Source organism: Monopterus albus, unplaced genomic scaffold (assembly GCF_001952655.1).
Source record: "Monopterus albus unplaced genomic scaffold, M_albus_1.0 scaffold147.1, whole genome shotgun sequence".
Lineage (NCBI taxonomy): Eukaryota > Metazoa > Chordata > Actinopteri > Synbranchiformes > Synbranchidae > Monopterus > Monopterus albus.
This window is the reverse complement of record NW_018128027.1, coordinates 673,991-689,569: the sequence shown is the minus strand read 5'-3', so window position 1 is coordinate 689,569 and position 15,579 is coordinate 673,991. Positions and strand designations below refer to the sequence as shown.

General features: G+C 38.5%; 1 protein-coding gene across 1 annotated transcript in view; it reads right to left on the bottom strand.

Moving 5' to 3' along the window:
• dlgap2a (discs, large (Drosophila) homolog-associated protein 2a) overlaps positions 1–15,579 on the bottom strand; it is a 303,340-nt gene that overhangs the window by 28,759 nt on the left and 259,002 nt on the right.

Sequence of the window (15,579 nt, the reverse complement as noted above, 5' to 3'; positions counted from 1 at the left end):
GCAATCTGCCCATTTATACCTCACATGTTGATGTTCTTGGCCAGAGAATGTGCTAACGTTGCACCCATGACTCTCTTTAATTTCTCCCCCACCTTTAAGAGCCAGTGTGTTTCTCTGTAAACTGATAATTCTTTGTTAGTTTATGAACAGTACAACATGCCCTAACCCTTTCAAACATGTTTGAAATTATCAGCCAAAAATCTAAACTGGTTTGATAGTCTGAACAGCATGTGACCATAAATTCAGTGGTTTCAGCTACTTTCATAGTAGATAATCTGCTGTTAGATTATCTGTGTAATTTTGAATCCCGAACAAGGTTAGCATTAGACAGCTTTTTTTCTGCTTGGGTTGAACTGACATTCTTACCAGTTGCTTTTTGAAGTCAGGACTGTTTCTGAGCTGCTCCCCCAGGTTGTCAACAAGAGTGGCATTAAGCTAATGGCAGCAGATTTGGTTCATCACGCATCTGTTCCTCAGCTACAGATTTCAATGTCTGGACAGCTGTGAAAATGATTTTCATTTAGTACCTCGTCATCATAATCTCTTGATTTGTTGTAGAAGTGCTGGGAAGAAAAAAGGTTTTGTTGATAAATAATTAAACAACTGATTTTATAAAAAAACTATTGAATCAACAGCAGATCACAACATGAATACAATATGCTCACATGTATGAAAAGTGGTCTGTAGTCTCCTTATCAGTTGATGTTGCTCAGAACAAACAGTCTTTCTCTGGTGCAGACTAAGGGACACACGATGTCTCTGGTGCAGCTTAGTAATATGAGAAATTCTACAAAATTAGAGGTTTTTCGTTTTTAAGCTCTTCAGGAATTGAGAATAAATATTTGTGGTGCATTAGACAATTCATCTTTAATGCAAAGAAACTGAGCAAAGCAATCCAGAAATGTCTTAGATTAAATTAATAGCTTAAAAGTTTAAATTTTAACAATAGATCATAAAATGAAATATTCATTAGAATTCTTTTTAAAAAACACATTCAAATAAGCAACTTTTACTTCAATTTTCAGTGTTCAACTGCAAACCTTTGTATTTTGCTTTGTCCATTTTGTATTGTTTGCACTGTTTGTTGCTGTTAATAGTGATTATTTTGTTATATTACACAGGCTTATGTTGGTTTACTATTTACTTGCCCTTTGCATGGGTATATGTACATACACATTGAGAGCCAATGTATCAGACTGAAATTTACCGTGTGTCTGAAACATTTGGTCAATAAAGCAGATTCTGATAAAATATCCAGCCCTTCTGTATCTACTTTTGCAGCACACAGCTTCAGGTGTTTCTGTGAAAGTATGTTAAATTCAGGCAAAGTGCACTACAGGGTTAAACTCACACATGTAACAAACCATTTTTCAGTATAAACTCTTAATTTGAATGTTACCCAGTTTAAACTCAATTGAACTTTTTAAATTTTTTACCTTGCTCTAAACTATCATCCTGAATCCTGCATCTTAGGGACTGGACCGTGTATGGACCTAGACTTGGACTCTGTTGCCAAACTCCAGCAGAATAGTGTATAGTCCAACTCTGAAAACAGAAGAGCAAAACACCAATACTTTTACTTACCTCAATTAGAACTCTAAAACTGTCCATGAAGTATGCATTACAATCTCAAAACCTAGAAAAAAGGAAAATAGAAAATTAAATTAACTACATTTACTGGTATTAATAAAGTTACAAAACTAGCAATCTTAAGAGAAATTATTTAATGGATATGAATTCAAAACATTTAGCTAAATTAATAGTTTGCCACATTCAAATTTTAACAGCACACGTTTACTGTCATTTTCTTGTTGGTATGGCAGCTTTCTCACCAAAATCATTCCATTTGCAATCGTTGTGAAATGCATGTTACAGGCTGAAGAATCAGACAATGCTCACTGTTGGTGCAACACATTTGTTTATGCAGAAGCTGTAAAAGAAAAAACAATACACTTTTATACTCTCACTACATTGTTTTAAGCAACATTATAAAACACAGTGTAGCTTTAATATGCTTAAAGCTTAAATGGCATATAACTGAAGATCACTCAACTGGACTGTTAAATAAGTGCATTAAACTCATGCAAAACTCTAGTAAGCACTATATATTGCACAATAATTATCTTTAACTTGCAAAGTATAACATATTTAACTATTGAACTCAATATTATTCACATTTACACATTCCACTTTTGTGTTTTAACATTTACTAAGCTAATACTTCAATATATTGTAACAACCTCCGGCGTGGAGGAGAGGAGCTAATGCTAACTGTGCAGCTAACTAGCTAGCGGGGTGCTAGCACCTACATAAGATTAGCACTGTTACGACCGGGCTCCGTGCGCCGCACAGCTTTAACAATCCCTCGAGAATAACGTTTCCCCCTTATATCACTGGCACGGTGTGCACCCTCACCCTAAAATGCTCTTCAGTATCATAATTCAGGGCTCAAAGATCACAACAGCCAGCCAGCTCTCTGTTTTCTTTACTCTCTTCGTTACCGGCAACCACAGAATAACACATACAGGCATAATACAGCGAATTACTTCCAATCCAACCGAGTGCTCGATGCAACCCACCACACACAGCATGAACCCAACAGTCGTTTTTAACCCCTCAAAATACAACAATAACAAGAACAGTAAAACACAATAACTCAGGATTATACCACACTATTACGCTTAACTATTTACACATTCACATAATTCTTGCCGCTGCCACTAACCCTCCCACTGGCTGGCATCAGTCATTACAATATACTCTTAACCAGTTACAAAGTGATTTCAGAAGTTATATAAAATGAAAAAGAGCAGTGTATACAAATTATACAACCTAATATATAAGGGTTCAGTCACGTACATACATTTGTTCTAGTGTTCGGACTCCCTCAAGACTACGGCTAAACTATGCAAGATTAGTAATATCTGTGGTTCGAATTTTAAGCCTCATATGCAACAGAGTATCACAAACTGACCTTGAAGTTATAGAAATCATCACAAAAATATCGTTCACTAGTAAAAAAGTAAAGCAAAGGTTAAAGCTTTCATTTGGGATAGTTTCAACCAAGTACTTACCTGCAGAATAAAAGTAAAGTATTGGAGCAAAGACCTAGCACATGTTTCCTCAGATAGCTTTTAGACAGGAAAAGGATCCGTATTAGTTAGTTCGGAAGAAACTACTCAAATGGCAAAGGTTCCGCTTACATATATATTACTGTAAAGCAATTTGTACAGGAATACACATTATGAATCTCGATTAATAATTCTCTTAATATTTAAAAAGGGATCATGCTGTAAAAGCATTATTGCAATAAAGCTTAACCATTGATTTAATTTTCATAATACTAAATGTGGTTGCGCTTATTTTTGTGCACTACAGAATAACAATATACGGTGTGGCTGTGAGATAAAAATGAAGTCCAACAGTGTTCTTATATGTGGTTGCATCAGTTATGAGTTGTGCATATCCCCTGGAGGTGAACAGTTCCAGTACTGGCTTACTAGCATTAGACATAATATTTTCAATTCTACCTAAGCATACTTTCAGCTATTCCAGGTATCAACATGTTCAGCTCTTCAAGGACATTCATGCTTCTATTCAGAAATTTTCTCAACTTCATGCTTCTTAAATATGTAGCTTTATTTTGAAAGTTTTGCACCATTCAAATGAAGGGGAACATTCTACTTCAGTGTACTTTCAGCTACAAAAGCCATTTGGGCGTCAAAGTCTTCAGCATTTTCAGGGCGATACTTCAGCAGTCAGCATCCACACACTTTTTCTGGAAAAGTACGCGTTGAAAATGGATTTTTAAGTATCTCTGAAACCAAGTGAATTTCTTCTCCTCATTCAGCCATTATGGGTGTAAAAACTTCTAACATGTATTGATTGATGTATGCAGTTTGCTGAAGACATGTCATGCTATTCGAACATGGCTGTGACAGTTTTGCTCTGACAAAAACCAATCACAGAACGGAAAAATGCTGACACCCTGTGAGGCGAATTTGAAATTTCATTGATTAAAGAAACAGTTCCATTGCGATTAAAGTTTAACTTACATCAGACAGCACTACTGATTCTGAAGGGCCTTGGCAGATTACATTGACATAGTAACACACAGAAGCTGAAATCTGATTGGACAAAAAATCTAACATCCACATACATGTACTACAAGCGACGCAGCCAAGAGAAACACTGCGAAATGAAGACAAAAGACCGTTGGGAATAAATTAATACAATTTTATTGAACAAATATTAAAATTTAGGTTGTAAATGTGGGTCCGTGCTTCTGATACTGTTTAGCCCAGCAGAGAAGACTTCACTGGCCCTAACTGACCACGACTGATAAATATATCAATATCTGGTAAAAACAACACTGGTGCAAAAATTCTAACCTTTTTTATAAATAAAAATTAAATCAAGGGATGCCATTTATCCTAGACCTAACTCAACAACTTAGTAAACACAATATCACATGCAACATTTTTTTTTAACCTTGCACAAGCTGGGACAAGAGCTCCTAAAGATCAAGCTGAACATGTTGGGAACTATTTACATATAAAAATCTTGAGCTGCCATAAAAACCAATATTGCCTTTAATGAACCACCTGTCCAGCTCTAAAGGACCATTAAACTGGCACACGATCAGACATTACCATACTAAAAGGTACAGCAAGACTCACCCATTACCTTGACAAACTTACACCCCGTAACAATTTCAATGCAATATTCAGCCCTACACTTTAAACTACCTACAAAATCAATGCACATGACCTATACAAAAAACAAAGAATCAAAAAGATGCTAGTCACAAATGTAATGATACCATTCAGCTTGAAACTGTATCCTGATCAGTAACTTGAATCTTGATACATCTTTAATGAGCCCAATAGAACTGTGAGAAGTGCACTCTTGCCTTAAATGCTCCACTATTGTCCAATTATCAAAGAAACCACCATGACCACACTGAACGACTACAGAGTTGTTGCTCTCACATCAATAGTTATAAAGTAGTTTGAAAGACTGGTGCTGGACACTCTCTAAGACATACGCTCAATGCTACAATCCTATCACTCACTTAACACACTAAAAGGTCAGTGAATGATGCAGATTGCAATCATTTGGTCTTATATTTCATTGCATGGACAGATTAGCATTTATATTGTAGCCAGTTCAACTATTTACATATCATCATTCATTTTGCATTCAAGTACTTGATTTAACAACCCTATAAATGGTGCAATTGAATGGTCTTATGGTCCATTAACCAGGAGCAACAACAATGGCAATAACACATGTCCATAACATCAAGTTCGCTTTTAAAATTTTTATGCCAAATACCATCCAAAACCTTATTCTGGATTGCACAAATTTCCAAGTAAGGAATGTTTATGGAGCGAGATATTTTATTCTCACCATAGCTTTAGCAGTTTCAATCTAAACACAGTGTAAATAAAACCATAAGCAAAAGATAGTGCACTGTATATACTGCCAGAACAGATAACTAACCTAAAGCTACTGTTAAGGCCGCTCGACGCTATGATGAGCGAGCAGGGAAAAAGACAGACCCAGATAGCTGGCTTCGGTGCAAGCAGTGATATTTATTTACAAAGTGAATCAGTGCAATGAGAAGTGGAGAGGTAGTTAGTGGTAACCGGGTGTCGATCAGCGGTGGGAGAAAAAACATATGCAGTCTATGGAGTGGTGAATAATGACAGACCGGCTTCCAGATTGATCCACTTTTCAAGCAGCATATTGTTTTAATGTGGAAACACAGGCTTAGTGGGGTTTGAAAGCAAGATTGTAGAGAAAAGGATACAGTTTCACATTTTGTTATGTAAGTGTGGACATTAGGTTAGATCAATACACGGGGGTTAAACAAGCCATTCCTGAAGGCAGAGGAAGGAAGAGGTGAGGGCAGAAGAGAGGACAGAGCATACAGTTTCAATTATGTGCCATCTGGGTTCAGGCTCTGAGCTTGTACTTAGAAACACAGGCTGTTTACTCAACAGACATTTCATCTGTTAAACACTGTAGCGTAACATGCACACACCGGCACGTCGGTCAAATATACAATAACTCATGTGTGTACATAAACAAGCACTCACAGCTTTGACAGACACATACATGGACATCTAAAGAGGCAAGCAGCTTTTGATCCAGGCTATCAAAGTGATCTATCCCTGCAAACACCCACATACACCGTGTTTAATACCATAAACACTATAAATTATCTAAATGACTTCATGCAGGACCAGTATATTAGTCTGTTTTGCATACGTACGAGTTCAAACTCATTCTGCAAGACAGTACAGCAGAGGCGCATTAGAAGATATCATTAGCATGTAACGCAGGGAGCTCTAATGTCTCTGAATAAGAGTGAGGAAGTAATAGGACATCCAAACTATGGCCGGGGCACGGCTGCTGCTCTGTTCACTAATGTAGCCTAGTGCGTGTGTGTGCACTGTATATGTGTATGTTAATTTTATGGTAAGCAGGAAGGGCATGAGTGTCTTTGTGCGCCGGTTTAATATGATGTCTAGAAGTGAGTGCGCCATCTTTGTGTGTGTTAGGTAGGGGACATTATGCAAAGAGATGCATAATGTGAGGCCAAAGGGGCATTAGACTCTGCAAGAAGCCAGGACTCAGGTGGAAGACCTTCTATGTGTGCGTGCTGAACCAAGGAGAGGAAGAGACTGATGGTGATGATAGGAGAAAATGTGTGTTTAGATAAAATGAGTGAAATTCTTTGCCAACTGATTGTATTAACATAATGGCCTGCAGCTGGTCTGGATGATCCCTTTATTAACTCACACACATACATTAAGAATGTCTGTCATATGGATGTTTTTCAGGCCTTTTCCCCAAAATTAGACAGCCATATTTACTGCCAGACTATATGCATGAAATACTGCTGTGGCATACACATACGCACACAAGTAAACAAAGACATATGTCTCAGTCTCACCATGGCAACTGGTAAAACAGCAACATGAAATTCATCCAGGCTGGTGTGAAAACACAGCTTTTGAGGAGGCAGTCAGTGAGCAAAGAGCCTCTTCTTCAGAACTCCAGAGATGGAGAGCAATGACACACTTTGCTATTCCTTCAATCCACGCAAGTTCGTGTCCTCTTCCTGAACCTAGTGACATCATACACAGTACTGTGTGTGTGTGCCATTGTGTATATGTGTGGTTATCTGGGGAAAGTTAATGTCTTATGCAGAGAACAGCTCCATGAACTCCGTGGCAGATGACAGTATATGCACACATACACACACTATTCTTATTTCTCATGGCTGTCTGGTGTTAAGGCTGAGAAACATTATTGATCCTGCATTCACTGTAGTTGTGTTTTCAGCTATCAAAATGTTCAGCTCTTCAAGGACATTCATACTACTATTCAGAAGTTTTCAAAACTTCATCCTTTTGAAATATTTAGCTTTATTATGAAAATCTTGCCCCATTCAAATGAATGGGAAAATTCTACTTCAGCATACTTTCAGTTATCAAAATGTTCAGGTCTTCAAGGACATTCATGCGTCTATTCTGAAGTTTTCTAAACTTCATACTTTTAAGATATTTAGTTTTATTTTGAAAATCCTGCCCCATTCAAATGAATCAGAAAAGTCTACTTCAGCAAACCTTCAGCTATTTCAGCTATCGAAATGTTCAGTTCTTCAAGGACATTCATACTACTATTCAGAAGTTTTCTAAACTTCATACTTTTGAAATATTTAGCTTTATTATGAAAATCTTGCTTCATTCAAATGAATGGGAAAATTCTACTTCAGCAAACTTTCAGCTATTTCAACTATCAAAATGTTCAGGTCTTCAAGGACATTCATACTACTATTCAGATCTTTTGAAAACTTCATACATTTTAAATATTCAGCTTTATTTTGAAAATCTTGCCCCATTCAAATGAATGGGAAATTTTTGCTTCTGCATACTTTCAGCTTTTTTCAGCTATTATAATGTTCAGCTCTTCAAGGACATTCATACTACTATTCAGAAGTTTTCAAAACTTCATACATTTTAAATATTTAGCGTTATTTTGAAAATCATGCCCCTGAAGAACATTATTAGGATCGCAACCAATGACAACACGTATGAGCCTCCCTCAAGAAGCACCATCACAAGAAGAATACACGAGTTGTATGAAAAGGAGAGGACTACAAAATTGATGGCGTTACAACGTGCACCAACTGTTGCTCTCACTGGAGACTACTGGACATGGCTGGGTAACCATAATTATCTCGCATTATACTGATGAACAGTGGGAGCTGCATTCACATGCTCTAACTGTAATGAAGACAGAAGATAGACATTTTGCTGAAACGTGCGCAGAGCATTTTATTCATGTTGCACAGCAGTGGAACGTTTCAAACAAAGTCAGCACACTTGCTCCATCGTTCTGTCACAGTTTCTCTGCAGAACAGTGTGTTTGACAATGTCCTGGCCAAATGCAGAAAAGTTGTGGGCCACTTTAAACACAGTCCAGCAAGCGCTGCAGAATTAGAACAACAATAAATTGAACGTGGACAAAAGCAGGAGTCGCTTATACAAGACATTCCAACCAGATGGAATTCGACTCTGGACATGATAAAAAGCGTCCACAGAAACGAACAGCCACTGAGGGATGTCGTCACCACACACACCACCAAGATTGTCATGCCAACTACAGCTGAAATGGACAAACTGCAGAGGTTGGAAATGCTACTGGAGCCCTGCAGGTATATTTTACTTCACATATTTTTCACTGTCCTGTCTGAGTGCATGTGAGAGAGAAATCGAGTTTCTGTGTGTGTGTGTGTAAATATAGCATGAATATGTAGAGGATGTTTTTGTGTGTATATAAGTAAGTGAATGCAATACATTTTGACTGAAATTGGTTTGATTTTTTTTTTTCTGTTACAGGTATGTGACTGAACTTCTGGGAGGAGAAAAATACGTTTCATGCTCTGTGGTTCTGCCTGCTTTTTGCCATCTCTCTCGGGTGATGGAGACCTTGGATGAGGACCCTGCCTACGTGGTCAAATTCAAGTCTACATTCAGAACAGACCTGGAGACACGCAAGGAATGTGCCAACATTGCATATCTGAAGATTGCTACCACATTGGACCCAAGATTCAAGAACCTCAAGTGTATACCCAGAGCTCAGTGGGGTGAGGTGTGAGGTGTGGGCTTCAGTCACCAACTTACTCAAGGAACACAGGGTTGTTGCAGAGAAACCTGTGGAAGCAACAACATCAGAGGAGCCCACCATCAGTACAGAGGTCTGTCCATTAGAGTGGTGGTCCAAACATGCAGGCTCACACAGCAGGCTGGCCTCCATTGCACAGAAATACTTGGCCACACCTGCAACATCCGTACCCTGTGAAAGGTTGTTTTCTCTTGCTGGTCATATTGTACAGAAGAAGAGACTTTCTTTATCATCTGAAAATGTAAATGACCTTGTGTGTCTGAGCAACTGGCTTGGTGTAGAGGAGTAGGAATAAGTCCCCTACACAGTAAATCCCAGCTGTGTACTTTTTTTGTGCTCTTCCACTTCACCTCACTCTAACAGGGACACTTGCTACTGAACATTGACTGTTTATGCTGCTCCCTGATAAAAGAAAAAATGTTTCTGCTGATATCTGTTCAGAAAAAAGAAAGAAAACAGGTTTATGAATGCTGCTGCCTGTTATAATGTTATGATTGTGGCTCTGGACTCTGAGGATAACTTGTTTTTTTATAACTAAATAAAACATTAATGCCCTGGCAGTGGCAAATAGCTTTGGCTTTATATTTGATTTGATTACATTGTTTGAGATTTGCTGCTACTGTGTAAAGGGAATGCTTCTGTTAAAAAGCACCTTATTTGTTTAAAGTGTTTGCAAACCAAATGTTATTGCACATTTGTTCATATAGTGGTACTTTTAAAATAAAAGTGCGCAATACACTACTTTGGAATTCATTATTGAATGCTGCTCATATCAATGCAGTTAATCGCTGTTAATGTCAGAAAAATCATGTAGTTAACTCAATTAAGGACTTTAATCGTTGCCCGACACTAACTTAAACCCTTAAGAATGGGTTATAAACATATAATTTTAAATTTAAAAATGCTCAGAAATTACCAAAAACTGAACATGAAGGTTTTAGCAAACAATCCTCAAATAGAGTAACAGAACATTTGCTCGGTACTATGTTCAGCCACTGCGTAAAACACATTTCTGAAACTAGGACATTAGCTGGATCAACTCAAAATAAACTTACATAGCTGCATTAGTTACAAAAAAGATATGCTGCAGCTTAATTAATTTACAGTACTTTCATTACTTAATGACCTCATTAACATATGTGACAAGCTAATATATCATGGTGATTATGATGATGCGGCATTTGGCAGCATCACCATTTGTTTCACAACTTGATAAAATGCCACTGCTAAATATAAGTATAAACATGAATTATGGCAAACTTTGGGAGGTGTGTTTTATGTTTGTCCTTTTTTGCTTTGCTGATCATCTTACTGATCTAAGCTTCTAGCTGAGTAAGTACTTTCTGTTCAAGAGGTGTATTAGTCTTTCTCCACGAGTACAGAGAATATCAAAGGACATCTGTGACATGAGACACTCATCATGGATGATGGTGAAAAACCAGAGTAATCAACAGTTCTCATGTGTGGAGGATCCTGGCGAGGTTTGCTGTAGAGAGACTGACAACTCTCATCTTCTCATTCTGGCCATTTCATGACAGGAAAAGGGGGTATTACCTTCTTTCATGTGCAAATGAGAACATGGGTAGGTAGGTAGGTAGAACTTTATTGATCCCACAGTGGGGAAATTCCAGTGTTCCAGCAGCAGTAAAGGACAAAACAACATGACACCATAAGGATAAACACCCCACACATATCTTGAGAAAACAAGATCCAGGTACCTGAAAAATGGACTTAATCCACAGAGAGATGGACTGAGGAACAGGTCATGAACGCCTTCAAGGGTCATTTGCATGCACGGCATTGAGAGAACAGCTTGCTCAGTGAAGTAACAGGCTCAAACATCAGAAGTACAAGCTGTATTTAGTGAGTCCTGATCAAACCTGAGAGGTTGCCAGGTACCTCGGAGCCAAGAACAGGAGAAGAAAAAAAGGCAAAAAGGAATATGAGAGTTACGCTGCAGGTTAAGTTATGGGTTATGGGTTTTCTTGACAAAGAGGCAAACAAAGTCAAATTCTGACTCTTGTTCTGTCTTAATGCTGACATCACACAAGAGGCTCTTATGAGAAGAAAAGGTGATCTATTTTGAGTTCTAATGAGCAAAAATGTTCTGGCACAGAATTAATGGCATTTCACCCTGTAGCTTATTTGACACATGGATTTTTTTTCTTTGTTTGCAACCCTGTTTTCTCCCCTGTATTTTGGTGGTATTTATAAGTTCAACAGCATCATCAGGAACTATGACATCAAACAGGTGAACACACACAATTCTTTTTCTCCACATTTTAATTCATTGGGAGTAACATGACAAAAAGCGTTGGACAGCATAGTGTAATCTGACTCTTACACATTCACACAGCAAAGTACACAACACTGCACAGCGTGAACACAACCATAAAAACAGAAAGGAAGAACTAAGCCATCACATCAAAATGCCAACAATAAATAGACTGATCTTAGCTAGAGATTTTTGGCCTGTGAACAGTTTTCTGCTCCAGGGGCTCACACGGCTGTCCATTCACAAACTTAACTCCTCATGTATGAAGAGATGCATTAGCGTAGAATGAGAAAGATGGGGCAAATGAAAACAGATGCAGAGGTAAGGGAGGACACAGGAGTGTGAGTGGATGCGTATTATGTGTGTGTTTGGGAAAGACAGAGCAAAGAAAAATCTGAGTGAGGAGAGTTTAAGGGAGGAGAGAGATGACCCATTCTGGGGGCATGAGTCAGCAGGAGGACCAAAACAGCCATTATTAGCCAGCCAGTTGTGCAAAATCCTTGCTTCCATCTTGGTAGTGGCAGTACTAGTCAGCATTTAGATTTTATCTAAAGTGAACACTGGCTACAGTCAGTAGTCACTCACTCCCAAGGAAAGTATTGAACAAAGCCCTCAGCACCATCATATCCTATGCACACCACTAAAATATGAAAGGGAAGCAGAATGGGGAAGTATCAGCCTGAAAGTGTGATCAGCAGAGGTGGGTGGGCTACAAATGAAACTCCTTAATTATAACAACAGCACTTTTAACACCACTATTAACATTAACAAACATCATGGCCTATACCGTGCAGGAAAGTTAGCAAAGTGGTAAAACAGTCAACCAGGCAAGTACAGCAACTTCCCCAAATGCCCCAGGTTCTCAAAGCAGAGGACAGGTCACTGCAAGGCTTGCAAATTTGACTAGGGAGAAAACTGTAGAATGTATTAAGAGCTAACCAAATCAGATTCATCATGAAAAAACAAGAGCCAAGCTAACATGGCTATCAAGATTCAGTGAGATTTATTCAGATAGTAAACCAACATTTAAAGTAATAGATGGCTAAAAGAAAAAGAACAAATGCTCATCAAACAAACACAATAGTAAAAACTGGAACATGACAAAACTTTACTTGCTTTTGTGGTTGTTAGGGTCTGATGTGAAATAAATTAATTCAGGCAAATTATCCCAGTGATTACTTATTACAATGCTTCTAAACAGTTCCATAAATTGTAAGATAATTCAACAATCTGAAAGATTGGGGGCAGAATCACCACTTCAGCATAAAAAATAAATAGTATTAGATATGAGAATTGTCAAACAATCAGTCAGTCATTGATGGCCCTACAGTCACGTCAGTCAAAGTCCACAGTTCAGAATCCAGAGTCAGGTTGGTCCCCTCTCGGCCGGGTTCTTGCTGTTCGTCTGTCCTTCCCGAACACACACACTCTCCTCCTTTGCAGCAGCATAATATCTCTTTTTGTACACAGCTCATTTTTGGCTCTCACGTCAAGTCCCAAACTTGGCTTCCTGTCTTATCCAAAAACAGGAAATAGCTTGACTATTGTGTGTGTCGTTTCCCTTTTTAAACATGATCCTAAAAGTGAGCACACGAACAGTTCACACAAGGCTGAAGTTAAGCCCAACTTTAAGCTTCCCACTATATATGTAATCTACACACTCCTACTATATTCTATTAAATATGACATTTTAACTGGTATCTTGTTTGTCTTTAACCACTACACTTTTACTGTACATTTAGCGTCAGTGAAAGGAAAGAAGAAGGCTTGGCTCTGCTATATCTAATGGCTCATTTGGCATTCTGGGCTAAGTTGAGGCTGCATGGTTTTTAAACAAAACTGACATGTTATTAGTTTTCCCAAAGCTGTTAAAGGTTATGAAATTGAAATTAGTTCAGTCAGTCAACTACAATGTGACGTTTTGACAGTTGGCCCATAGACTCTGGCTTGGTCACCCCCTACAAGGAAACACCAGGCTCAGCACAGCAGGAAGTGGCAGGTGATAGTAACTTTCTCCTGCAGGGGGACATTGAGTTGGATACTTTTTGACTTCCAGAGGCTGCATGACATAGAATGTTTGAGAATCAGTGCTCAAATAGTGTATTTGGTTTTCCTTATTGGCAAGCACCTGGTGCACGTTCTGAAAGAACCTGAGACAAAGTAGTGCAAGTTTGTTTCTGGGATTTTGTGTGCACTATGTGCAAACAATAAAATATTATGTAGCATACAAAAAAGTGTGTCCATCAAGTGCCATAAAAAGTATGTCACCAAGAGGTATTTTGGCAGCTAAATGTATTTGGTGTAAATACTCTATTTAATCTCTCTGCCACACATTTACACACAAACCACTACCACTGTGCCAATGAGGCTGATTAACTTGAGTCACAAAGGCAGTGATTCATTCATTCCATGTCTGTTAGGGCCTCTGTATCTATCAGGAATGGTGTGTATGCTAACATGAGGGTGGGGCTCGGGGGGAATTGAGCGACACATCATTAAGAGTCTTTCATCCTGATTGGTTTATCACTATAAATGGAAATGCAGCAGGCTTTTAAGGATATGTAAATGACCTGGATTGGGGGAGGGAGTGAGAGGAAGATGGATGGTCAACTCCATCATTTGGCACTGTCAAAGCGTTGTACACAGAATCAATAAAGGATAATCACCTTTACTGGCCAAGTATGTTACCCACAAGGAATTTGTTTCCGGTAAAGAACCGAGGCAGCCATCTGCGGCACCAACTCAACCAATGGCTCTAACCACCAGGGGCAACTTGGGGGTTCAGTGTCTTGCCCAAGGACACTTCCACATGTGGACTGCACTAAGATTCGAACCTCCGATACTCCGGTTAGGAGATGACTGCTTTACCCACTGAACCACAGTTGACCCCAGTGATATAAAGAAATGAATATAAAAATATCCAACAATAAAAACCAGGCTGAATGAGTCATCACTCAGAATTACTTACACAGTCCGGATAGTTTGTAAATGTTTAAGAGTGTGGCAGGCTGAAAAGCATCTGCATGTCACTGTGGTCTTCAAACTTGGCTTCTTGTCAACTAGATGGATCACTAAAATATCAAATGGAAGCCAATGTAATAACAGAAACCTTCAGAGGATGGTGGATGCATATGTGTTTGTGGCCATGTGACACTGCGGCCTTTATGATGAAAGGATGTTGAAAGACATGTTTCAGAAAGTGAAACAATAGTAACTATATCAAGCGACAGCAGCCAAAGCACTGAACAACTGAGAGTCTGTGAAGACTACTTTCACTGAATAATGGTTTAGGGCTCTATTTTTCTCCTAGTGCAATTTCTGTGTTGCTTCAAACACAGTCCTTATTCAATTTTCCTCAGCACGTCTACTTTTCTTTGCGCATCCTGCCATGGATGAATGTGCTTAGGCTGAAGTGGGAGGAGAGTTGCAGTTGAGGCCATTTATTTTATAATTAGGCAGCACAGTGCAATTTTGGCAATTTTGGTTTGTTTTGACATGAAATATTGATAGCAATAACACCTGCTTTGACTACCTTATCGCATTTGCAGGTGTATTTGCATTTTTCCTGACAATTCCATAGGCTGGGAAGCACAAGATCAGGTACCCACATGTATTTTAATGGCCACACCAACTTAAAATGAACACTCAAATCCACAGCTGATCTGCTGAAATTTACTCTGAATAATGTATTGTGTAAAATAAATAGTGGTCAGTTTTAAATAAGATAAATAAACTAGTCCTCAGTATCTAGATATAAATATAGATATGATCAAGCAGTGTTGGTGTGCATCAGGATGCATCATCTGGCCTTACAGGATGTAGCCAGAGGTGATCTGCAGCCAGAACCACATTAAAAAAAATTACACATGAAACCAGCTCATGGATTGAGATAAATAATAAACACCCTGCAGACGTCTCGACTAATCCTGTTAAAGTGGGTAATGCATCCGCTGGCTGTGTGCTCTGGTGGACTGCAATCAGGTTTGCCATAAATACAATGATTATGAAATCATTTTGTTGTATTATAAAACAGAAACATTTATAAAGTTACAAGACCCCTGTGGATTTCACACAGGATGCAGCTGTGACTAAATATAATTCCT